Source organism: Eschrichtius robustus, chromosome 21 (assembly GCF_028021215.1).
Source record: "Eschrichtius robustus isolate mEscRob2 chromosome 21, mEscRob2.pri, whole genome shotgun sequence".
NCBI classification, from domain to species: domain Eukaryota; kingdom Metazoa; phylum Chordata; class Mammalia; order Artiodactyla; family Eschrichtiidae; genus Eschrichtius; species Eschrichtius robustus.
In genome coordinates this window covers 21,060,000-21,086,798 of record NC_090844.1, presented here as the reverse complement: position 1 = coordinate 21,086,798, position 26,799 = coordinate 21,060,000, and the positions used below count along the sequence as shown (strand labels likewise).

The 26,799-nt window shown below is 38.9% G+C and overlaps 1 pseudogene; it reads left to right on the top strand.

Annotated features, from left to right (window-relative positions):
• Positions 1 to 14,613: 14,613 nt before the first annotated feature.
• LOC137755865 (DNA methyltransferase 1-associated protein 1-like) overlaps positions 14,614 to 26,799 on the top strand; it is a 114,898-nt pseudogene continuing 102,712 nt past the window's right edge.

The following is a 26,799-nucleotide window of genomic DNA, read 5'->3' as shown; positions in this document are numbered from 1 at the left end:
CAATTCCCTCATTGCAAGAAGGTAACCAAAGCTTCCTTTGCCCTCTGCTTTAGGAGATTTTATGTTGTGGAGCCAAAAGGAGAAGTTGCTAGGCAAACTAAATACTCACAGTATCCAAGTTTTCCAAACTTCTGCATATTGAGGGGATTTTATGGACAATAATTCCAGAAGGGATGGGTTGGAGGCAAGGATTGTTTGGTTGGAGATCTGAGATAGTTGGACCTGGAAATATTTGGAGACCTTACTTAGCCTAGACATCAGATGAGACTTCTATGGGTCTTGTGAATATCTGAGTACAACTACCTGATTTCCTGCAGAGTCTTTTATGACAATCCTTCTAGCGTTGCTGAAAGCCGTCAAAGAGGACTGCTGAAGACCTGGGGCCTTGGGAACAACAACAGAAGGCTTCAAGGCCAAGGTTGCCAAAGAAGCATGAACAAGAGGCATATTATGGACGACTACTGAAGAAAGATGTATGGGGCTATTTCCTCTAATGTTTATGACCAGTTAAAACACCTAAAAGTAGAAGTTGGAATTCTGCAAGCACGAGTGACATCGGATTTTCCACTAGTCAGGCAACTGGAAAACTGAAGCAGGTTATATTCCATTTGGAAAAATAAAGGGGAAGTGGCATTTCTTTCCCACTAGTGTTGCAAAATTAAGTCATACTTCCTACGTCCACAAAGTCGAAGTTAGGAATGCATCTGGCTACAAAGAGCAGAAAACTCAACCAAAGGTGGTTTCAACATAAGGGTGCATTTTTCTCATGAAACACCAAGCTCAGAGGTCAGCTGAGCGCTAGTGTCCAGCTGCCCAAATTAGCATGTTGACCCTATTCTTCTGTTAATTTTTTAAATCTTAGGGTCACAAGGTGAGCCATGAGAGATATAGGCTTGTGTCCATGTTCAGGGCAAGAAGAGGGAATGGGGCTGTGCCGATCCCCGTTGTTCCTTTCGTGGGAATGCAACAGATGTACTTGAAACCTCCCAGCAATTTCCCTTTGCCAAGAACTCTTTCTCCTGACCACATCTTACTGTGATCCTGGGAAGTGAGTATTTTTGCATAGCCTAGAGTGGCAGTAAACAAGGAATAGGGAGTTGGTATGGGGTATTGTTCAGCGAATCCACAGGATCTGCCATGCACTGAAATTCCAAAGTGATCTGGCTCGTACATAAGGCCCTCCAAGTCTAGCCCCGACTGATCTTGAAACGGAGGACCTTATGGTCCTTCCCTGCCATGTCCTCTGCCTACCTTTTGTCTGTGGAAAAACTTTAGCCAAAGGATAAGTTTAATCAGAGGAATGAAAAAATACAAAAGCAAAGGAAAACAGTCAAACAGTACAAAACAGTAATAGTTTAGTCACTAAACAAAGTCAAGGACCTTTAGTTCCTCCTCAAGGGCTGTAGATCATATTCTGAGCCGTATCCCGTGAGTTGTCTTATAGATACTGAAACCCTCACCAGGTGGAAGAAGTTAACTACATGATGACCAGGCTGTAGCATCACATAAGCTGCCACAATTCTGAGAACTGGCCTCAAAGGAATGGGAACAAACCGACCCTGGAACTGAACACTAACTGTACTTAAACAATCAAGATGACACTGATCAGACCACTGCATGCCCATTTGAATATGACTGTCAGAGCTGACTGTGCTGTTTCTGCATGTAGCGCCCTTCCTCCGTCTATAAAAGCTCTTGCCCGCTGATTGTCAGTGGTGGGGGGGGGGGCGGGTGGAAGAGTTGGCCTTTGGACAGGAGTTCGCCCTCCCCCTGTTGCCACATCCAAAATAAAGCAAACTTTCCTTTCCACCAACCTTGCCTCTTTACAGTAAGTCCCCTACATATGAACGAGTTCAGTTCCAAGAGCTCGTTCTTCAGTCCAATTTGTTCGTAAGTCCAAAAAAGTTAGCCTACCCCAAAGAAGATATACAGATTGCCAACAAACACATGAAAGAATGCTCAACGTCATTAATCATTAGAGAAATGCAAATCCAAACTACAATGAGATATCATCTCACACCGGTCAGAATGGCCCTCATCAAAAAAATCTACAAACAATAAATGCTGGAGAGGGTGTGGAGGAAAGGGAACACTCTTGCACTGTTGGTGGGAATGTAAATTGGTACAGCCACTATGGAGAACAGTATGGAGGTTCCTTAAAAAACTAAAAATAGAACTATCATACGACCCAGCAATCCCACTACTGGGCATGTACCCTGAGAAAACCATCATTCAAAAAGAGTCATGTACCACAATGTTCATTGCAGCTCTATTTACAATAGCCAGGACATGGAAGCAACCTAAGTGTCCATCAACAGATGAATGGATAAAGAAGATGTGGCACATATATACAATGGAATATTATTCAGCCATAAAAAGGAACGAAACTGAGTTATTTGTAGTGAGGTGGATGGACCTAGAGTCTGTCATACAGAGTGAAGTAAGTCAGAAAGAGAAAAACAAATACCGTATGCTAACACATATATATGGAATCTAAAAAAAGAAAAAGAAAATGGTCAGAAGAACCTAAGGGCAAGATGGGAATAAAGATGCAGACCTACTAGAGAATGGACTTGAGGATACGGGGAGAGGGAAGGGTAAGCTAGGACAAAGTGAGAGAGTGGCATGGACATATATACACTACCAAACGTAAAATAGATAGCTAGTGGGAAGCAGCCGCATAGCACAGGGAGATCAGCTCCGTGCTTTGTGACCACCTAGAGGGGTGGGATAGGGAGGGTGGGAGGGGGAGGGAGGGAGATGCAAGAGGGAAGAGATATAGGGATATATGTATATGTATAACTTATTCACTTTGTTATAAAGCAGAAACTGACACACCACTGTAAAGCAATTATACTCGAATAAAGATGTTAAAAGAAAAAAAAGTTAGCCTAGGTACCCAACTAACACAATCGGCTATATAGTACTGTACTGTAATACGTTTATAATACTTTTCACACAAATAACACATAAAAACAAATAAACACAAAAATAAAACATTTTAAATCTTACAGTACAGTACCTTGAAAAGTACAGTAGTACAGTACAACAGCTGGCATAGAGAGGCTGGCATCGAGTGAACAGGCAAGAAGCGTTACTGACTGGAGGAGGGAGAGGAGGTGGGAGATGGTAGAGCTGAAGGATCGTCAGCAATAGGAGACGGAGGGCAAGCTGCCATTTCCCTCACGCCTGATGTTGATGGCACAGGTTCTGGTTCCTTGCTGGATTCAATTCTATCTACCCTCTTGAAAAAATAATCCAGTGATATCTGGGTAGTAGCTCTTCTTTTTCTCGTCATAGACGACACGGTAGCACTGGATTACATTCTGAACGGCTGCTGCAACCTTTGTGTACCATTCTACGTTTGGGTCATGCGCCTTAAAAACTAACAGTGCCTCCTGAAATAAAGAAAATCCCCTTGCCATTTCCTGCATCATGAATCTCTTCAGTTCTTCAGTTACTTCTTCTTCCTCTTATCGCTCTTTGTCCTTTCTCTGGGCCTCCAATTCCATCAGGTCTTCATTAGTAAGCTCCTTGTGTTGCACAGCAAGGAGTTCAATGAAGTCGTCCTCTTGCAGATCTAGCTTGAAATAAAGATACTGTGCTACTTTATTCTTTACTGTACTCTGTACAGTAAAGTACACAAAAGCACAACCACTTGTAGAGGATGCACGCATGTGACAATGTACACCAGACATGTGAACTAACTTACATGATTGGACGTGTAAATGCACGTTCGCATCTTTGAAAGTTCGCAACTTTAAGGTTCATATGTAGGGGACTTACTATACTGGCTTTTGAGCGGCGAGCAGCCGGTTACAATCTGACTTATCTTCTATTTAAACTAACAGGGACTCTTTACTCCTTCGCAGGGATCCCTCACGCTTCTTCAGATGCTGCATTAGTATTGCTTCTACTGCACATGTCTGATCCCTCTCCTTGATATTCTTTCTTTAAGTCCTACTTGCTTCATGAAATCTTCTCCACAGATCTACATTACACTGATTTTCACATTTTTAAAATGTACTGATAGGTACCATTTAAAATAAGTGATATATTTGTAGCTTTTAAATTGTAGGGTGTGAATAATATCCATATGCTTTATAGAAAAAAATAAAAGAATGCATTGGGAACCTCTCTTACTGAGATGTTTAATCATTTTAAACAAAGAAGTCACAGGACTCTGAGAACTTCCTACTTTCTATAGAAAGTCATGATTATTTCCACCTAACAATATTTCAACTCCTTTCCAAGGGACCTAGTAGGAAAGAGAATGAAGGTGCTTGCACAAAATTCTTATTTTATAACTCAGTGACTTTTCTTGATCATAGAGAGACTAAATTAATATGAAGATTTCTGGATCTATTCCTAAGCATAATGATCCTTATTAGCTTTTAGGGTCCTAAATCTGCATTTTTATAAAGGTTTCAGGTGATTTCGAATGAGGTGGTCTCCTGATCACATTTGGAAAGTCACCTCCGCAGGGAAGGTGGAGCCGTTAAAAAAGCTATGCCACAGCCACTAAGTGAAATCGAGAGAGCTGCAGTGTTCTTGTTGCTGGGATTAATGAGCAATGACATGACTCTGATAGTCTGTGAGTCTTTGTCAGCATGGTCCAACACTGTGACTGTCCAACAGGCTGACTTGTATGGACAACATGCCATGCCCTCTGCTTTTGGTTGGAGCCCTGGCAGAGGATTAGAGGGAGGAAGATGAATGGTGTAAGGAGAGTCAATCTTCTATCTCCCTGCAAGTTGCCTTAGTCTAGCTTTATCCTTGCACAGAATGTCATTGCTTATCACAGAGTGGGCTGCCACTCACAGGTCTGTCTTTCTGAGTCCTGGTAACCCCTCCACCTCCTTGTTCCTTAGGATCTGGGATGTTAACAGAGTCACTGCTGCTGGATTTGGTCGCTGCACGTGTCATGGTTCCCCTTCATCTCTTCAGCTTTTATTTATTTATTCATTTTTTAATTTTATTGAAGTATAGTTGATTTACAAGGTTGTATTAATTTCTGCTCTACAACAAAGTGACTCAGTTATACATATATATATTCTTTTTCATAGTCTTTTCCATTCTGGTTTATCACAGGATGTTGAATATAGTTGCCTGTGCTCTACAGTAGGACCTTGTTGTTTATCCATCCTGTATATACTAGTTTGCATCTGCTGATCCCAAACTCCCACTCCATCCCTCCCCCACCTCCCTCTTGGCAACCACGAGTCTGTTCTCTATGTCTGAGTCTGTTTCTGTTTCGTAGATATGTTCATTTGTGTTGTACTTTAGGTTCCTCAGCTTTTAAATAGACATTTTATATACAACCTCTTTCTCTTTGAATTTTTCTAATTTGGGTGTGTTGCAATTTCTTGTTGTCTTATTGGTATAAAGAGAACTGGAAGACAGAGTGGGACAGTCTAATATGGCTATAATCTGAATTCTATAAGTAAACGAGAGGATAAACACAATGAAAAATATATATAATATATAAATATAAAAATAAAAATATAAATATTAAATATAAAAATACAAATCAATGAAAATTAATAAATATCCAGCATGGATTAAAGATAATAATCTTGATATAGGGGATGCAAAATATATACCAAATAATATAAATTAAGATGCATTAAATTTATGTATAACAGATAGTACAGAAAAAGAATCAAAGAAAAATAAAAGACTGTCAGAATGAAAAATGGGTTACACATAAATAAATGGTAGTTAAACTGATGCCTTTCTTCTCAGTTGCAACAAAGGAAGCCAGATGACTGTGGAATAATAGATTTAAAAGAGTGAGAGAAAATAGCTGTCAACCTAGAATTGTAGACTTGGGAAAAATGTTTCAAGGATGAGGGTGAAATAAAGGTAGCTTCAGACAAATAAAAACTGAGAGAGTTTATTTCCAGTAGACGATACTAAAGGAATTTTTAATGAATGTGATTTAGGAAGAACAAAAATGATCCCTGAGGAAAATCTGAGAAGCAAGAAGTGAGTCAGCTCTGAAAATGGAAGACCTGTGGGTAAGTCTAAAGAAATATCAACTATATAATTTGGTAATGATACATCTAATTTCTGAGGTTTAAAAAAAAAGATAGATTTAAAATCTTGAACAGCATTGTCATATAATTTGAGAGGTACATATTGCAGTGTATTAAATAAAGCTCCCCTATTGTAAGAATGACAGTCAATGTTTAGGGGGTTGTACACAGAGGCCAGGCTTGTATTTCCATAGAAAGAGATTTAAGGCAATTATCTGGGAGTAATTCAGGGGGAAAACTCTAATGCAATTTGCTGTATCCAGAGAAGTACTTGACATTTTGCAGGGTTTCCTCTTCCTAGCATTTCTAAAGCAAAGTGAAACTATTTTGCCTTCAGACAGGAAGATGCAAGACGGTGATGGGCTGAGATACTGAGGAGATTCCTTTTCCTGATTATTTGGGAGGGGTCTCAAGAGGGGTTTCTATTCCCAATTACACACCCTTTCATTCCAGAGAGGCAGCTGGTAGGAGAGGCAACGTCTAAATTAGAGATGGGGTTCACATGCTGAATGGCTGGCATGATAATAACTCAGAATGGCGACTACCGGCCAGAACAAGGATTCCCTTCCTCTGCCTCAGGGTTTTCTTTAACTGAAATAGATTTCTCTTCATGTTTTATGCAGTTCTGTACCAGAGCAAACTACATTTTATGGGCAAAAAAAAAAAAGGTCATGGAATCTGTTCTTTGATTTACTGCTTTAGTTGGGGTCTGTACTAGAAAGTACAACGAATTCTCCTCCTTTGCAGTGCTGGGCCAGTCCAGGTAGTCAATTTGGTTTCATTTTGGTTTGAATGCTTCCTACAGACAGGGTCTGATTTCTTCTAATAACCACCTTGGCACACACTCATGGACGGGCAGGCTCTTCACTTACCAAGTTATTTGCTAATGTTCTATTAAGCCCTGAATTCAAAGCCCAGACTTTTACTTTCTGTCCAACAGCAGTACCTGACTTTGGGCACCATGTTTCAAGGGCAATATAAGCAGTTTAATAACCTAGAAAGGTTTTCATCATTTCTTTCACTCTACATTTTACTATTACTCACAGGTTATAAAAGGTAAAGAGATTGATTTTCTTTGCTCAGAACAGAATTCTGTCTCTGGTTTTACTTCAGAGATGAGTATAGGTCCCAAAGCATCCAATTGCTCTTCTGGAAGTCGAACGGCTCTCAATTCACCTTACAAGTAGCTTCAGAGGCATGGTACTTTGGAGGACTTGGATTCATCTGCTAAATAAAACCTTTCAGGCTGACTATATGCTGCTTATCAGTATCATGCTCTGATATGAAAATAATTTAGCCCCTAAAAATATTAATTTGTATTTCTCAAGGAAATTTGCCCTTGCCTAAGACCTAATTTTTTTTTTTTTTTTTTTTTTGCAGAGCAGGATTTCCATCCAACAATGCAAGGGAAAAATAATTTTCCAAATAAAAATTTCCCAAAACAATGCCACTTTGACTTTGAACTCTTTCAAGGTCCTTTGTTTTTTGTTTTTGTTTGTTAAATTAACAGGCTTCACAGAATTAAACAAATTTCTATGAAGAAGAAAGAAGGGTAAGGGCTTAGACAACCTCCAATTAGCATGGAATTATTTTTCTCTGTTTCGTTGATAAGACACACTTATCCTTAGTTTTTAACCAATGAAATTCAGAACTCTGTTTTGTGAGTTGGCGTGGGATTCTATATTCCACATCAGGCACTGAAGGAGCATCTATATTTTGTAAGCCTGAAATCTCTGCCTGTTCAGGTAACAAAAGTTGCACTTCATTTGGAAATACGAAGATCCATATTTATTTTTAAAACATAGTTATTAAGTTTTAAACAAATTGTGAAGAATATCAATGTATACATGAAATATAAATGTACAGCTCAGTAAATTCCTGCAAAGTGAGCACCCATTTGACCACTGCCCAAGTCAAAATAAAATGTTGACAGCAGTTCAGAAGCAACTCTATATCCCCTCCCAAATATTAAACCTGAATGTGGCCACTAGCTTAACTTCTAATATAATAGTTTAGTTTTCCCTACCTTGGAAATATATTTAATTAGAATCATTATTTATATACATTAATCTATATAATATCTACCTATAATAGATGATCGATAGATGGATAGCTAGATATAGAGATAAAGATGTAGATGTGTATACTTTTTTAAAAGTTTTATTTTTAAATTTATTTATTTTTGGCTGCGTTGAGTCTTTGTTGCTGTGCGCGAGCTTTCTCTAGTTGCGGCGAGCGGGAGTTACTCTTCGTTGTGGTGCACGGACTTCTCATTGCAGTTGCTTCTCTTGTTGCGGAGCTCAGGCTCTAGGCGCGGGGGCTTCAGTAGTTGTGGCACACAGGCTCAGTAGTTGTGGCTCGCAGGCCCTAGAGCACAGGCTCAGTAGTTGTGGCACACAGGTTTAATTGCTCTGCAGCATGTGGGATCTTCCTGGCAGGGATCGAACCCATGACCCCTGCATTGGCAGGCGGATTCTTAACCACTGTGCCACCATGGAAGTCCTAGATGTGTATACTTCTGTTGGCAATATACCGAGGAGTAGATTGTGAGATCTTTGTGTTACATGTCTGTTCATATCAATAGTGAATAAAATGCTGTTTCCAAATAGTCGTACCATGTACTCTCCTAATGAATAGTACTGAGTTCCTCTTGCCCCATGTTAGTAGTGATTGGTGGTGCCATTCTCTCCAGTTTTAGCCACTCTGCTGCATAAGTAGTAATGCCTCACTGAAGTTTTAATTGGACTTTTACTGATGACTAATGGAGTTTGAGCATATTTTCAATTGTTAGTCTCTTCTTTGTAATTCTTGCCCATTTTTCCACTGTGTTGACTGTACATTTTCTTATTGATTCATAAGGTTTTTTTATTAAACATTCTGGATATGAGGCTTTTCTTGGCTAGATGTGTTACATATTGTACTCTGTATGATATATTTTGATGAACAGACATTCTAAATTCTAAAGGGATTTGTATTATTGATCTCTTCCTTTAAGGTTAATGCTTTCTATATATGGTTTAAAAAAATCTCTCCCTATAGCAAGACGATAAAGATATGTTCCTATATTACCTTCTGGAAGTTTTATTGTTTTGCTTTTCTTACTGAGAGCTACGGTTCATCTGGAATTACTTTTTGCATGATTGGATGTGTTAAGTTTTATCTCCTTGCATATGGATATACTGATTACAGAAGTCCCAGGGTTTCCTCTCAACGTTCTCAGACATTGACACTAAACATCCATCTTTATATTATCTCCCCTGCCTTAAAATACAGCACTCGTATTTTATGAGTTAGCATTTAGTACCCATTTATGATTTAATTGGTCAGACTTTAAAACTTTTGCTTTATAGAGGAGACGGCGATGAAAAAAGGACTGAGGAACAGCTAGAATTCTCTCTGCTCCACCAGATGTTTTCAGAGAAAACGCTACATGGCTGTCCCACCTCAAGGAAGTTTCTCTGTTAACATGCTCGTCCACTGGTTAGTTGCTTGTCCCAAACTAGTTGCTACCTTAGGCTGGCAGAGCCATTGGGCCTTCTTGTTCACTTGTTTCTGAGATTGCTATTTTAACAGGTAACATTCTAAATTAAGTTAGGGCTCTCTGCCAAGGTAGCAAAGCTGTTGGTTTCCATAACCTGTCCTGTTCTGATTAAAACCACTGCCCTGACACAATTTGGGGGTGAGAGGCTTGGGAACCATAGGTAAGAACTCCACAGACTAGTCATTCTTATGTGAAGCTCAATATTTTTTAAGAATAGATGATTCTATTTGGGAAAGTTTGTTTCTTGAATGCTGAAATGTCTGTTTTGGACACTTTCATTTAACTTCATAGTTGCTTTCTTGGGGAAAGGATTTGTCGACTGCTTACTCCATCATGTGAGAAGTCAGAGCTCATAATGATATTTTAAGTCACAAAACATCATGCTTTAAAAAAAATTGTCTAATTAGAATGTGTGTGTGTGTGTTGTACAATATATTAATCAAATATTCTACCATCATTCAAAGGTGAGAGTTCCACATTGTAAAAAACAATATGGGAGGGACTTCCCTGGTGGTCCAGTGGCTAAGACTGCGTGCTCCCAATACAGGGGGTCCAGGTACGATCCCTGGTCAGGGAACTAGATCCCACGTGCCGCAACTAAGAGTTTTCATGCCACAACTAAAGACCCTGCATGCTGCAACTAAAGATCCCACACACTGCAACTAAGACTTGGTGCAGCCAAATAAATAAATATTAAAGAAAAAACAATATGGGATATGTTAGTATACTGCTAGCATTTAAGGCCATGAAACTAAATAGGACCACATAGGAAGTGATATACATTAAAAAATTATCCTAGAACTAAGACCTGGGGCATTTAAATATTTAGTGGTTGATGAGTTGATGTGGAAACAGCAAAGGAGACAGAGAAAGTGACGACTGAGATATGGAAAGAATCAGGAGCAATGCCCCATAAGCCAAGTGGGGAAAAAAAGTGTTTTTTGTTTTTTTTTTTTCAACTGGGTTTATTCAACTGGGTCAGATCTTGCTATAGTCACATGAAATGAGGACTGAGATTAATACACGAGATTTGGTTACATAACGGTCACTGGAGATCTTGTTAAATGTTTCGGTGGGGTGGGATCAACAGAAGTTTTATTGGAGTGAATTCTATAAATATGAAAGGAGAAAAATTGGTTCTAGGCAATAATTTTGAAGAGATTTTTCTATAAAAGAAGAGAAAAATGACGGGGGTATAGCAGGAGCAGTCCATGGGTTCAAAGGAGATACTATTTAAAATGAAGATGAGAGAGAATAAAACAAGATTATAGGTACGATCTAGCAGAGAGAGGATAATTGTTGTTACAGAAGAGGTGGGAGCCAATTGTCTACCTTTATATAAGAATATTAGAAGAATGAGCTCTCGATAACGAGGAAGATATAGAGGAAATTTGCAGAAGGAATATAGAAATATAGGGGAAATTGGAGGACATGACTTTGGATAGGAGTTCATCCATAGTAATAGAAGAGAAGGCAAAGTACTGGGCACAGATTCAGAGGGAGATAAGATGCCATAGTGAGACCTCATGGAAATGGGAGTTCTCTTCTGGTTTCAATAGGTAGTAAGGCCATCATTTGAGAGTGAGGATAGCAGACAAGGTGTTGGATGTTTGAGGAGAGAGAGGAAGTCTAAGTAGAGTGGAATATTTGATTGATTCCCTCAAACAGACAAACCTGTGTTCCTGAAACAACTACATCATTTCTGTTCATTTGATACTGAAGGAACAGATTTCAGTGAATCATTGGCTTTTAACTCACTAATTCTTTATTTTTTCAGGTAAATTTAAGCATTTAGATTCACTAGGCTGTATAATTTCCCATCTTGCATTATCTACACCTGCTTAGCATTAGAGCAGGGAATAATTACTGTTTCTGCATCACACTTTGCACTGTGTCTGGGTTTCACGGTGGGTTGTAAAAGCCAGTAGGAGTCGTTCTCAGCATCATAATGTTATGTTTCATAGGTATAGAAATTTTTTGAAATGAAGCTTGATAATTCCAGGTTAACTTTGAGGTTAAAAGTAGTGCCACCATGTTACTAATGCACCATTTTGTTTATTACTATTTATAACCCATCCATTTCCATTTGCAAGTCAAAATCAAATAACAGAAAAAAGATATTGAAGAAAACCACAATAGTTCATCTAAAGGAAACATCAGTAATAGGTTATTATAAGCAATCAAATGAATAAACTACTGCAAGTGGCTACATACATGAAATGTCTCTTTCCGGCGCTACTCAGATAATTTCCAAATAGTTAATCCTTTTCTTTAGAAGTATGTTAATTTTAACTTTTCTTTTTGACTATTTAATACAAGACAATCTAATGAACAAGGAACATGCATTGTACTATTTCTTCACTATTTGTTGTTGCCTCTGTTTGAACTAATGAGCAATACACTACGAAGTAAGCAGATATATAAATTGTGAATTCGATAAAAGTGAAATGATAAATTTGGCAAATAGAAACTGATTGCCGGAGACTATATAAAATCACTTCTTATGCATATGTGATATATATATATTGCTTCATATTCTTATGCATATGTGATATATGTATCACTTCATATATATATATATACACACACACACATATTTGGTGATATATATATATATATCACCAAAAAATTTACTGGGTTAAAAACCACCCTTTATTTCACAGCTCTGGGGTTGGAATTTGAGGTTGAGGTCATCGGGTCTGGGTACTTCTGGCCTCTGTTGAGCTCGTTCACATGTCTGCAGAAAGCTGCCAGTTTGGCTGGGTGCTGGCTGCCGAGCTTGTTTCTGCTTCTCCTGGTTTTGATTCATCACTGAGCCAGAGCTGATCACATGGCAGTAGAGGGTTCATGAGAGAGAACACAAAAGTGTATGTCTCTTGAGGGCTAAGCTCGTGACTGGCACCAGCACGTCTGAAACATTCTACTGGTCAAAGCAAGTCACAAGGCCAGTGGACATTTAATAAACCCTAACTCTTGGTGTGAGGACCTGAAAAATCACATTGCACAGGAGTTTGTATTCAGGCAGATGAATCATTTCTATTATTTTTGCAAAAAATCTACTATAGTGAAAAATTAATCCAATGAACAATTATAGTGTAATCATTAGAAATGAGCATGAATAAAAACACTGAAAAAAAAAGATAGAAGGGAATTACTGAATAAAGAAAAAATCATTTTAACTTTTAAAAACCAGATTATGTGATTTACTGAAAAAAATACCTCTGTGGTCGGGAATCAGCTTGGGCTTAATTACTCAGTGGCAGCAAGGGAAACACAAACCATGGGGAACCGTGAGGGCGTCTCAATCAAAGGATGTTAGAAAGATGTATAATAGAATTTGGGTTTGTGTTAGGTGATTTGGGGGACAGTTTAAAGAAGGAAAGCTTAGCTCTGGGTTGGATGCTGTCAGGGAGCAGGGTGTCTTAATAAACCTTATCTAGAAGAAGGAACAACGAAAGTAAGCCAGAGCATAGAGCTGTAGTTGATAAAGAAATGGAAGTCACTCACGTTAGCCAGGATTGGGAGGATGTTTGATGTTTCGGTGGTTTGCACAGAACCTCAGTTTGTACCTAGACAAATGCAGTATGCATAATAGACTTGATTTATTATAATTTTATATTAGGCTCCAGGTCATGGTAACATTTTTACATTCCCAAGGAAATATTTTCTCATCATCCCCCTTCAAATTATTTGCTGCTTATCTTGTACAGCTGTATTTGTTTCATCCACTGCCTCTCAATCTCCTTGGTTAAAACACTTAGCAATGTTATTAAAATTAAGATTTTCACTGTTTACAAGAATGCATTGCATTAAATTAGGATCACTTTATATGTGGTGTTATATCGTGGTCCTAAAATGAGCTTTTAAGCATTTTATCATGAAAAAGAGAATGATTAGTCCAAATCTCAACAAGACACTAAATCAATGTACATATAGAGCTTCAAGAGTGATCATTTAAATTTTCTTTGGAACAGTTTGTCAGTGGAAGAAACAACTTTATTTACAAGTCTCTTTTTTTCCTCCAAATTTTATCAAATTTTTAGAGATTTAGTCATATTGGTCATTTGGGAATGGACGACAAGAAGACTAAAAATAGCCCTGTAGGTGGCAGCCAAACTCTAAATATGAATTTAAATTTTCTGCTTGTTACAGTTGATTGCTAGCCTTGGAAAGCACTTTTTAAAAAGCCAACATACTTTATAATATTCTCTTTACCACTATTTTGCAATATGTCTGAATTAAATCTTTTGTACAGTCATTTAAGATGCACTGTATAAAACCTTTCAAAAACTAAAAATAAGAGAATTATGAAGTGTAATAGGATAGTACATCTAAATCAATTGGATTAGAAATATGTTTGTTACAATTCTAATCTATGAGTTATACGCACTTAATGTAATAAGTGCAGTAGAAAAATAATCTATTTTACTTAATATTTATCAAGTAAAGAATATATTAAATGCAATTTCTTTTCAGAGTGGTAAGTATAAGTTACCACTTAGAATGTTGCTTTAATGAGGCATTGACTTAATTTTTAACATGTCTGTGAGAGGATAATTATTGATTTCACATACTCAGAAATATGACTCCTTCTAATATTCATATCTTAAGGAAAAAGAATATACAATTTGCATTTGAAAGTGCATTAATAACTTGATATGTATTATATAATACATATTTTCAGATGTAAAATATTCTATTTGTAAATGTTGGTCTTCTAAATCTGTGTTCACAAATTCCAAAACCCATAACATTCTATATACTTCAAAAAATTCAATTTTTGCCAACATTAGCTACTATTATACAGAACAGAAAACAAAACAAAAACCTGGTAAACAAATACTGGTGGGATGTCAGAATATTGTACAAGAGAAGAAAAGTTCAAGAAACAAATTTTATAGAGTTGTTTATCAAAAGTGACTCAAAGGAGGGAATTAATTATTGAAACTTTGCAGACACTCTGCTTAATTTTTAAAAATATCCTATATTATAGGTACCATAGGATTATTAAAAATATTTAATGATGTAAATGACATGAGCGCTGACCAGTTAGAAGTGATGCTGGCTGAAAACAACATGTGTGGGCATACTAGCATGGACCAGCCTATGATCACCCAGGTATTATTATACCTGTTGGAGATTCTGAAAATAAGACTCACAGAGTCTAGCCTATTATCCAAATAACCATTAAAACTAGAAACTAGGCTGATATGATTTCACTTTTGTTGTCTTTCTATGAAAATTTAGATTTGTATATGATACCATGTACATATGTGCAACAGAGGACTTTTTGTTGTTATTGTGGTTGCAAAAGCAGAATTAAATTAACCAAAGGAATTTATAAACAAATGAATCACACGACTTGCTCTAATTTCTTATGGCCCTCGTCTGTTTTCCTCAGGTCCACTTGAGGCAACTTCCGAAATTACATAGTATTTTAATTTAATTGCTCAGAACCCAGTATCGTTCAAATTGAAGACCTTATGTCGGCTTTTGATCTCAGGTAAAATGCATGAAATGCAAATACTATTTGCCATAGTGATGTGGATTGTGGTGCAGCAACTGAAAAAAAAATCATAGAATTTCAGAAGAGAAGAAAGTGAACTAGACTTATTTTGGTATGAATAGTAATAATAATATGAAAGTGATCCAATTTACATGGTGGTGCTGGTGAGGAAGTGGGTGGATTATCCCATTGTTATTACAGGATGCGTCAGAGCGTATTAGATGCCTGCCTAATGTTCACTGCACCCTTATTTTCTAACTGAACTCCATTTTTAGCAGGAGTTAATCTGCAACTATAACACATTTCAAGCCTTCTTTGCAGCTAACTGGGGCCTTCTATCCCTTCAAAACAGAAAAAAGAATAATTCTTCCTAGCCCTGGACTTCATTTAATATTTATTGAGCCTCTAATACATCCTAGTCATTATCTATGTAGAGTATGGTGTACCAGGCTAAATTTTTAAAATGAAAATAGATTCCAGTCGATTTTCAGGAAAACTTTATTCCTTCGAGAGAACTGAGTGGGTAGGAAAATTCATCCTGAGGTGTATGTAGTAAGTGACATTTTTGACATCTGACTTTCAGTGCTTAAAGAATTCCTCATTTTAATTATTGCATGTAAGTAGCTGTTCTGGGAAAAGTAACCACAATCTGATTCCTACTATTGAGGTTACTTTTGTATATTATCTAGGGGGAAATAATAGTTTAGACTGACTGTAAGGTTTTTTGAGGGCATAAAATAATGTAATATTCCTGGCTACACATGTGTACCTGCATGCGTTTCTTGTTTTTGTCTTTTTAAACTATTTTCTTTCCATAAAACGCAAAACATGCATGATACTTGAAACATAGTTTTGCAGGGCTTCCCTGGTGAGGCAGTGGTTAGGAATCTGCCTGCCGGTGCGGGAGACACGGGTTCGAGCCCTGGTCTGGGAGGATCCCGCATGCCGCGGGGCGGCTGGGCCCGTGGGCCACGGTTGCTGGGCCTGCGCGTCTGGGGCCTGTGCTCCGCAATGGGAGAGGCCGCGATGGTGAGAGGCCCGCGCACCGCGATGAAGAGTGGCCCCCACTTGCCGCGGCTGGAGAGAGCCCTCGCACAGAAACGAGGACCCAACGCAGCCATAAATAAAGAAATAAATAAGTTTTTAAAAAACAAAAAAAACACATAGTCTTGCAAAACTATTTTAATTGTTGCCATAATATACTGATGATAGAGGTGGAAAAAGTAAGTTCTTTAATAAATGCTTCTTATAGATTCTCTGTATTTTCTATTCTCTTGTGAATAACTATTCTGTTGTGTTTTCTTTGATAGTAAAGAGATACTAATTCATCCTCTGTGTAGAAACCTGTTAACCCGAAACAAATAGACCGCTAGATATTTCTCCAGCAAAGATGGGTTCATTTGGGATCAGCAGAGAATTACAATTTGAGTTCTGCAACCCTGCAAATTGCCACAAGGCATAGGGAGGAGAATGCTTTTCAAGAGCGGAAAAGGAAGTTGGCCTTGGGGGTGGGGGTGGGGGCGGGGGAGGGAGCTACATTAAACAGAGTGCGTGGCTCTTCTTTGGCTGAGCCCTTGCCAGGAAAGAAGAGTCTTTCTCCTTCCTGTTGGGCTCTGCTGTCATCACAGGGTCTGAGGCTCTCCCTTCTGGTCTCCCAACTCTCTTTAATTGAGGTTTCTGTCTGTTAATTTTTTACAAACCCTTTATAAAATTGAAGACTGCTTTCTTTTATTTAAGTTGAATAATCTCCATAGATTTATCCATCTTAGTAGGTATGATTTTATGGTGTTTGTTAACTTTTCAAATTCTTCATCGGCCTCTTCAATTTTAGCTGTCGGAAATAAATATTGTATTTATCATTGTCAATTTTTTAAAAAGTTATTTAAAATGAATCCAGCTTCTTTAGTGGATATTTTCTTGTACTACCAATGCATGCCATATCAAAAATATTGATAAAATGCAATATTTTTACATTTATCAATTAATCATTTCCCAAAGTAATATCTTTTCTAATCTATAGAAATCTGTGTTTATATTCACCATAAACATCTAAAAAATGGCACTTCATTTTTTCTTTTAGTATTTGGGATATATCTACAGAGTAATACGTATTTAAATTTAGCTTTAAGTATGCTTTAAAATTTTTGTGTTTACCCTTTAATTTTTTTTTAAAGTTATTACTCTTCCTAAAACTGTAAGTTCAGAAGAATCTCAAAGAATGTATCTGGGGAAGTACCTTTCTAGGCTACAATTTTTTTATCTGGAAGACTAAGAAGTCGGATTAGATGAGCTCTCAGATTCCTTCCAGATTTTGGTTAGAACATGTCAAAAATGAAGGAAACTCATTTTGTTTTTTCTGATATATTAAATTTATGTTTCTCTTTTTTGTCTTTCTAGATTATACCACATTTACTTCTTTGGCTTTTTAGGTTTTCGTTTGTAGTCTTCCTCACCACTCTTTTCTAATTTAGAGGCATTCCCATTTATATTTCAGCTCCTTGTGTAGGTTCATTGTAACCTTGCTACCTTAATAAGAGTAGGATGGCTTTGGGTATGGCCCCAGGGCTATGGTGAGAGAAAATCAGAGGGTCTCACTTGAAAGAATTGGGATGTTACATTTTATTTCTGGGAGGCAGTGATTTTGCCAGAGGGAAGGAGTCATTCTACTTTAGCAGGTTTTTTTTTTTTTTTTTTTTTTTTAAATATTTCTTTGCATCTTTACCCTTGGACTCTAGTGCCTGAACCTACAAGTCTGCTAAATCCTTCCATGATTTTTTATCGCGCTACATACAACATTCTTTCAAATGCAAGGTCAGAGTATAAGTCTCTTTTGATATCATGGTTGTAAAATGAGAAGTGGTGCTTATTTCAGATAAAACCTCTTTTTACCTTCCACAAAAGCTTTATTCTGTCACACATAATATCTGATTTTTACATGTCAGTAAAAAAAAAAAAAAAAAAAGAATAAAACTGAGGAGATGGAGTAATAATGTTTGTAACTATTGAAATCACAGAAATGCATGGCTGGATGATACATTGACAGGTCGTTTATTTCACCGTCAGATACATTTGCTGTTAAATCAACCAGGGAAATAGGTCTAAAATCTTTTTATGCTGCCCTGTGGCATCAAGGCCTAATGCTTCTTTTTCAACATTGTTAAGTCATCAACTTAGGCTTTTAAGTATATTTCAGTCATTAGACCTTCAGCATATAGGACTTTTTTTTAAAAGACTGGTAAATATTAACTGAGCACGACTCCGTAACACATTCAAATTGTAATTTCCTTCATGCTTTGAGGGCAATTGGAGGAGACACTTGCACATTTTCTTTTGAATCCTCATCTCTCAAGTTAGTCCTGCTTGATTAAGATCTAGGTATGAAGTCCCAACTCCTGACTCAAAGTTCAAGGTTTATACAAAAACGATTTCATTCTTGAAGTTTGGAGAACTATGAAATTGATAAAGCCCTTATTTCCTCTTCTCTTAACTGATTACAAAATAAATTGTAGGGGCTTCCCTGGTGGCGCAGTGGTTGAGAGTCTGCCTGCCAATGCAGGGGACACGGGTTCGAGCCCTGGTCTGGGAAGATCCCACATGCCGCGGAGCAACTGGGCCCGTGAGCCACATTTACTGAGCCTGCGCGTCTGGAGCCTGTGCTCCACAACAAGAAAGGCCACGATAGTGAGAGGCCCGCGCACCGCGATGAAGAGTGGCCCCCGCTTGCCACAACTAGAGAAAGCCCTCGCACAGAAACGAAGACCCAACACAGCCATAAATAAATAAATTAATTTAAAAAAAAATAAATAAATTGTATAAAACAATATAATTGTATATAATTGTATTGTTTGGCCCATAACATATAGAAATGTTATTTGCCAACACCAGCACAAAGGAGGTGAGTGGGAGCAAAGTTGTATTGGGCTAAGGAAATGATACCAGATGGTAACTCAAATCCACAGGCACAAGTGAAGAGAACCAGAAATGGTGCATAAGAAGATGTAAATACATATATACATGTTATAAATATATACCTGCTCTCCTTTCTTTCCTCAGCTCCTTTAAAATAAATGAAATTATATAAAGTAATAATTATAACAATTTATTGTTGGATTTGTATGATATACAGATGCAACTGAATAACAATAATACCACAAAAAATCAAGCTCTTCAGAATTAATGCTTCTATATCTCAATGGAATTAATCCAGTATAAATCTAGAGTAGATTCTAAATTAAGATATATATAAAAATCCCCAGAGCAACAACTAAGAAAATCCTTTTTTCAAAAGTGAAAAAATATTAAAGAAATTAGAATGTTACATTAAAAATATTCACTTAGTGCAAAAATAATGTAAAGGAGGAATAGAGGAACAAAAAAGATGTAAGACAGAAAACAGAAGGTATGTGGCAGATGTAATGTAACTCTATCAATAAAAACTTAAATGTGAATAAATGAAACAATCCTATATATATATATAAATTTGCTTAGTTAGATACCGAACTGGTATAATGACCTATACAGGATAATAAAACCATAAAATTTGGGTTTATCTTCTTTACCATACAGAAATCATTTCCATGAGACAGTAATCATTTGCATCTCATCAGTTTGTTTTTTCAATATCTAGCCTAATATTAATAGGATATAGAATGTTTCCATTAGAGATTCAGATGACTCAAGTGGCTTTGTTAAACAGTGTCCTAGTATCACATGAAAAGAGTTTGCGATCATTCTTTTACCTTGATAACAGTATTCTTTTACCTTTTACCTTGATAACAGTATTACCTACTGTTATTTATTGATATGCAGCTTCCTCTAAGAAATGAGGTGGCCAGAAGCAAGCGTTCCTTGATACTAATCCACCCCCGTCACCACGACACAGACTCAGACCCCAAAATATTTATGTATAGATGATAGATGGACATGCAGAGTTTTGAAACGAATGCTGGTCTTCCTTTATGGCTGAAGGATTATAGTTGAAGTTATTTGCAAGTACAGTGTGTCTGTTCTCAACATATAACCTCAGCCCCTAAACCATCCTCCTTTGTCCTGCTTTGTAATATTGGAGCTGGACCTTGTAATCAGTTCTCCTTTAACACTTGGCATAATGTTAAACATTATAGTAGAAGGCTCTGGAAGGATACCACAGGGGAGAAGACCCCCTCTTCCAGAAACCAGTGGTTTTCCCCTTTTGCTATAGCGATATGCAGCTGAGCTGCCATTCTCATGTGGGTCACTCAATAGTGTGTCCCCTGTGGAATGGCTTCTTAGCACGTTTTGCCAGAACTCCAGATGCAGCTTTCTCATGAGATTTGTTCTCACCTCAGAGGTAGCCACGCCCAGCAAGTTTCAGTGCCCTGCTCCCCATCCTCTTCAGCTGGTGGCTTCCTAGTAGTGTTGCTGGAATTCCTTTGTGCAGTTAGTTTCTGCTGGCCAGGCGTGGTGTGCAACACCTCGGTGAAATACTCTGCCCTCCAGTGGGAGACAGTCGCACCTTCTCCAACTGGTTCTGAACATCAGTCTGGGTGGCTTTCTTCCAAGTTTCTCTTCCTTGAATACTCTCTTTTAGTCCTAGAGGTAGTGACTGCCACTTACATCTGTTTTTTCTGTATTCTTTAGATTCTCTTTACCATTCTTATTGGTAAATTCCCTCTTATGAATTAATAATTCTTCATATTCAAATTTCCCAGTGCAAATGACTGGTTTGGTTGCTGCCCGCCAGCTGACACTGGCTGGTATAGATGCAGATCTTTGCAGGGAAACAGCAGGAAGATGGACCCACCCTGCCTGACAGCATCCTGAAAGAATCCACTCTTTGCACTTGGTCCTGCGCTTGAGGGGAGGTGTCTAAGTTCTCTTCTTTAAGCTTTCGACAAATTTCATTACACTTTTCTTTCAGTAAAGTTATTGCATACCAGCCACCTCTCCCACCCCCGGCAAAGAAAAAAGGTCTGTGGTTTTGCGGGGATAATGGAGCCACCGGGCCGCAGTGCGGAAATCCAGGCACTGACCCTTGACCTCGGGGCACTCCCCCATCTCTCAGGCGCAATGTCTGTGGGCACAGATGGGTAGGGCATTCTAGAACTCGGGGATAAGAGGGTCATGCAGCTTCCGGGACCATCAGCAAGAAGGACAATACCAACCCGCACAAGAAAAAGTCCAGGAAGTCCTCAGAGACACTGACCTTCAGGAAGCCCACGGACATGCACCAGGAAGTCTAAGCACCGCTCTACTCTGGCAAGAAGGATGCACCTCCACTGTTACCCAGTGACCCTGGTCAAGGCCACCGCACAGTTAAGGCCAACTTGGGCCCCAAGAAGGCGTGGTCCTGTAAGTGGATGCCATTCACCAACCTAGTCTGCCAGGATGGAGCCACGTTCTTCCACTGCCGACAGGCAGCTGAGGAGGGCAAGGACTACCCCTTCGCCCGGGGGGTCCATAAGACTGTGCAGGTGCCAGTGTATTCAGGGCAGGGGTACTAGCTCTATCTTCACGACAACTCTTGAACAAAGGCAGAAACGACCACTTCTTTGACCTCAGCCGCCGCTTTGACCCCCGTTTTGTCATTAGCCACGATCGGGATGACCACCAGCAGTTTAAGAAGAGGTCTGTGGAGGACTTGAAGGAGCGGTATTACCATATCTGTGCCAAGCTGGCCAACATGCACGCCATACCAGACACAGACCTCAAGATACCACGGTTTGATGCTGGGCACCTGCAACGGCGGAAGGAACAGCTGAAGCGTTGCCCGTCACAAGCCTCAGAGCAGGTGGCAGCGGAGAAGTACCCGCTACGTAAGCTGCGCCAGATCTAGTCCCGGCAGAAGGGGCGCGAGGAGCGGAGCCAGGACTCGCTGAAGCTGCTCACTGCTGCAGGTCCCGCTGCGGCAAAAGGACCCCGAGAAGCAGCCGCCCCAGAAAAAGAAGGCCGAGAAGCCAGCTGTTCCTGAGACGGCAGGCATCAAGCTTCCAGACTTCAAGCCTGCAGGCTTCTCCCCGCGGAGCCAGCAGGTGAAGCTGCCAAGGTGCGGGCCAGAATATCGAGGCCCTGGAACAGGTGCTGGGTGTGGAGCTGAGCCTGACACCGGCGGAGGAGCTGGTGCGCATGCTCTACGAGCTGAGGACGAACTAGTGCGGCTGAACGAGCCCAGGCAAGTCTGCGCCAACTGCGAGGATGAGCTGCAGGTGCTGCGATCCCTGCACGAGGCTCTGGTCGGGGCTGGGTGCTGGGAGGCCGCCACGCCAGCGTCCTCCCGCCCGCGGTGCCGAACCCGGCCTCGACCCTGACCCCAGCGAGGACACCGTCATCGACCATCGTCGTGTGTCGGGCACACCCTTCGCGCCCACGAGGAAGCGACGGGAATCGTCTCCAGCTCCTCTTCTGTGAAGGAGGCGGAGAAGCCATGCGCGGCCGTGCGCGGTGTGGGAAGCTGCTGCGTAGAGCTGGTGAGTTGGGGAAAAAACCAACCCCAAAACCTTTTTACCTAAATGGAGACTGTAAGGGAAGTAACTTTGCACATCAAAGTATGCAGTGCTGCTTCACATTTATGTAAATATCCTATGTTTATGTAAATATTTGTTTTTTCAGTAATTAGCTTATAATAGTTCATCTATGCAAACTTATTTTTAAAAAGTTTTTTATTCCCTAAAAATTTAGAGTACCGGAAAGAGTCACAACGAATTGCACATGTTATTGTGTAGTGGTGTTTATTACATTTCCTACTGAAGTGTCTTATTCTCAGAGCGGAGGGAGCTAAAACCCTAGGGTAGAGTTGGAGGGAATCTTTTGAGTTTGAAGGTAATGGACATAATATTTAGTATTTTAGTTTATATTCTATTCCATAAAAGAGTCTATTCTGTATTCATACGTAAAAATTATGCTTCAAGTTACCATTAAATTTCTTAGTATTTTCCTTAAAATTTCTAACACAATATTTAAGCTCCACGAAGATATACATGTTCAGCAGTGATTTTTAACTGTGACTTTCTACCTCCTAGTTGGTGGCCAAGTTCCCCCAGAAGTGCAAATTCCCTGGTATGATATGTAATGACTGTACCCTTGGAGAGTCTGAACACAGTTGCAAGCTGGTTCAATTCAGTTTTTCCAGCCTTACCTGCCTACTAGATAGCTTACCACCTGTTTTTTCTTGGGCTTAAAAGAATCCTTAAGCTTTTAAAAAAAATTTTATTGGAGTATAGTTGAATTACAATGTTGTATTAGTTTCAGGTGAAGAACCCTTAAGCTTTGAGAGGAGACATGTTGTCAGGAAGAAATTCAGGTGGGGCATATGCAGTTTTGCAACACGGGCAGCTCTCCTTCTGGGTGGCTATTGGGCAAGGTGTTAGCTGATGATAAATTGAAGTCTTCTGTAGATGATACCAGAAATAGTAATGGTTGTTCCATGAGCCAAACTTGATCGTGTGAAGTTTGGGTAGTTAGTTTGTGAGCTCTACTCTCTGTAGTCCTGTGGGGCAACTTGGTCCTTGAACAAGAGCAACGGTCTCTCTTGGTTGTCTTTCTTGGTGTGTACCTGTTAACCATTTCCTCTGGACATTCTTGCTGTCTATGATTGTGATCTATCGTTCTAATTTTCCTTCTTTTCTTTTGTTTTTATCTCTACCTCACCTTCCCTTCCCCCATCAAAAAAACAAAAAAACAAAAAAAAAAGAAGAAGGCCAGGACAATTATTTTATACTATGGAAAAATCTTTTCCTTGAATCTACTCCCTTTGGTGGAAACCAACATTCTTTGAGTTCCCCAAAGGTCTTAGGATTTTGGAGTAAATAGCTAGAAATGGAAGTATTTGGAAGCCATCTTTGTTTTTCTGTCCTGCCATAGACCTCACCTTAAGAAATAAAGACTCAATTTCCCTTTTGCATTGTCAGAAAGAAAATAGGAAGATATGAGGAGAAAAGAACAACCCAGTTTCATAACTCTAAATTGCAACCCCGCTATAGCTTGGTATTTCAGATATTGTTTGTATGTTTCCAGTTGGATTGCAAATTGCATGAAGGGAGGCAGAATGCAAAATAAAGGTTTTTTTTTTTTATTTGGTAGAACTTTGCCAAAAACAATGTTACTAATTTCTGGGGGGGGGTGGGGGGTGGTATGTGCCCCCTTTTAATAACTCATTGATTCTGAAAGATTATTTTAGAAACAAGGGCATCTAATCCAATGTTGGGAGACCTTAAAGTCTGCTTTTCCTTGGAGACATAAAGACTGTTTTCCATGGCTGTCACTGCATGATAGCAGATGTTATCAGGCCACACTAGAATCATGCAGTTAATTTTTACCTTGCTTTCATTGTGATTTTACTTAGAAACCTCTCACGTAATAACTGTTTGAGATAGCTGCTATGTAATCAGAAATATAGCCTCTTAAGCTTTTTAAGTGCTATAGAACTTTAATTTGTAGTTTGTGAAATAGTGCTTGTAATGATCATTAATGTTTTATAACTTGAGGAGGAGAAATCACAAACTAGAAACTGCAAGATTAAGTAAAAAAAATAGACCTCAAGCTCTTCTCACTTCATGGGGTTAAAGATTGTAAAGAAATCTCATGTCTATAAGAAACATTCTGCAAATAATAAATTTACCAAAATTTAGTATTTCCATTTTACAGGTTGTCTAATGAGTTGACAACATTAACATAATACTTCCAAAAATAATTTATGTTTTCTTCCTAGCTTTTGATTTGCATTATTATTCTATCATTTCTTGAATCTCGAAACATATGGCTTTGATACACTCTACAGAATTTTCAGCCTTGTGACTATTTAAACAAATCATAGGCAGTGGGGTGTAAGTGATGCCATTATTTAGATGGTTTATTCTAAAATTTGTACCATTCAAGACAAAAAGCAAAAAAAATCTCCTCAAGAAATAAACACTTGCCCAAGAGATATCAACACTAATACTCCTGTCCTGTCTCCCGATCATAGTCACGGTCTGAAAATGACACACACTCTCATAGCATAACTAGATCCAGACTTTTGTTCTAATTTGGACGGTTTCTATCATTAGAAAAAATATACAGACAACATTCCTTTAGAGACAACGTTTATCATTGATGAGGGAATGTGAAATATAGAGTCATTTGAATGAAGCTGAATATTTTGCAGTGATGTACATCTATTCACTTTTCTTAAGTACAGTGACTTAGTCTCCTCACTCAGATTACCTTTAGACTCTATGTGTTTGAAATACCATGTCTGCCTTAGGTAATTTGAAAAGGAGCGTGCATCGAGAGTGTAAACAGTTCAGCAATAGTCCTTCATTTCAGTATCAAACAACTGTTTCCACAGTATGTATGTGTGCATTTGTGTGTGTGTGTGTATACGTGTGTGTATATATATATATATTTCAAGGTAACCGTTTTGAAAGTAGTTTATTTGGGGACTGAGAAAACTTGAAATACATTTTTTTTTTTTAAATTTATTTATTTATTTATTTTTGGCTGTGTTGGGTCTTCGTTTCTGTGCGAGGGCTTTCTCCAGTTGCGGCGAGCGGGGGCCACTCCTCATCGCGGTGCGCGGGCCTCTCACTGTCGCGGCCTCTCTTGTTGCGGAGCACAGGCTCCAGACGCGCAGGCTCAGTAATTGTGGCTCACGGGCCCAGTTGCTCCGCGGCATGTGGGAACCTTCCCAGACCAGGGCTCGAACCCGTGTCCCCTGCATTAGCAGGCAGATTCTCAACCACTGCGCCACCAGGGAAGCCCTGAAATAAATTTTAAAAACATTTTAATGACATTTGAGAGTAATTATGGAAATTCTTCCTTCTAGGAGAAAAAATAAAAGCACCTTGAGAGCTTCATACACATTAAAGTTACTATAGCATTTGAATACAAATTTCTAGTTACATAAAATACGGCTTTATATAACTGCTAAATTTAGGAGTTTCTAATCAATATAAAAAGCATTGCAAAAGAAGGTCCAGAAGACTATGTATGAACTTCTGGATTCTGATATTTGAAAATCGCTAGAATCCACTCATATTAAGTTGTTTTGAGTCTGGTTAGAAAGAAAAAATGTACCATTTAAATATCTAAATTATAGGGAAGTGCTTCTTTTTTGAGCCATAGTAAGCAGATTAAAATTTATCCATTTTTTAAAAAAAGGAATAAATTTGGTTTATTTCTTTTTTAAGGAAAGAGATGTTTAAACTTTCAGTTTATGTCTTTACTCTTTAGAAAAAAGTCTGAAATGGGCAGTAAACACAGAATGTATATGTCAGTTATAGTTCAGTAAAGCTGGGTAAAAATCCCACAATACTATCCACTTGAAAAGATTTTCAGAGGACATTTCATTACTTCTCTGGCCAGTCTGAACAAGCAGAGATGGAGCAGCCCCGAGTAGACTGTCCCCTTTAGAGACTGTTCATGCTCTCTATGGCTGTGCCTACTGTGTGCTATTAGACAAAAAGCTGCCCAGAAGAGGCCTGACCAGGCCAGGTCCTTTATGCTTTTTAGACTCTGTTCAAAGAGTAACTAAAGCAAATATAATGGTCCCTGGCTGGGATAGCCCTGGGCAGAACTGTGACATAGAGGAGCTCCCCTCTACTTCTCTTTCTGAAATGCTTTCTGCCCTTGAAGTCTCCGTGGCCTCATTTGGCAGCCCAGTTGCCCAGCTCTCTCTCCACTCTATTTCTTTCCCAAACTTTTCATTCTAAAACTCCTCATTGTCCTTAGCCTTGAATGCCTTCCTAGGTAGCTTAGTA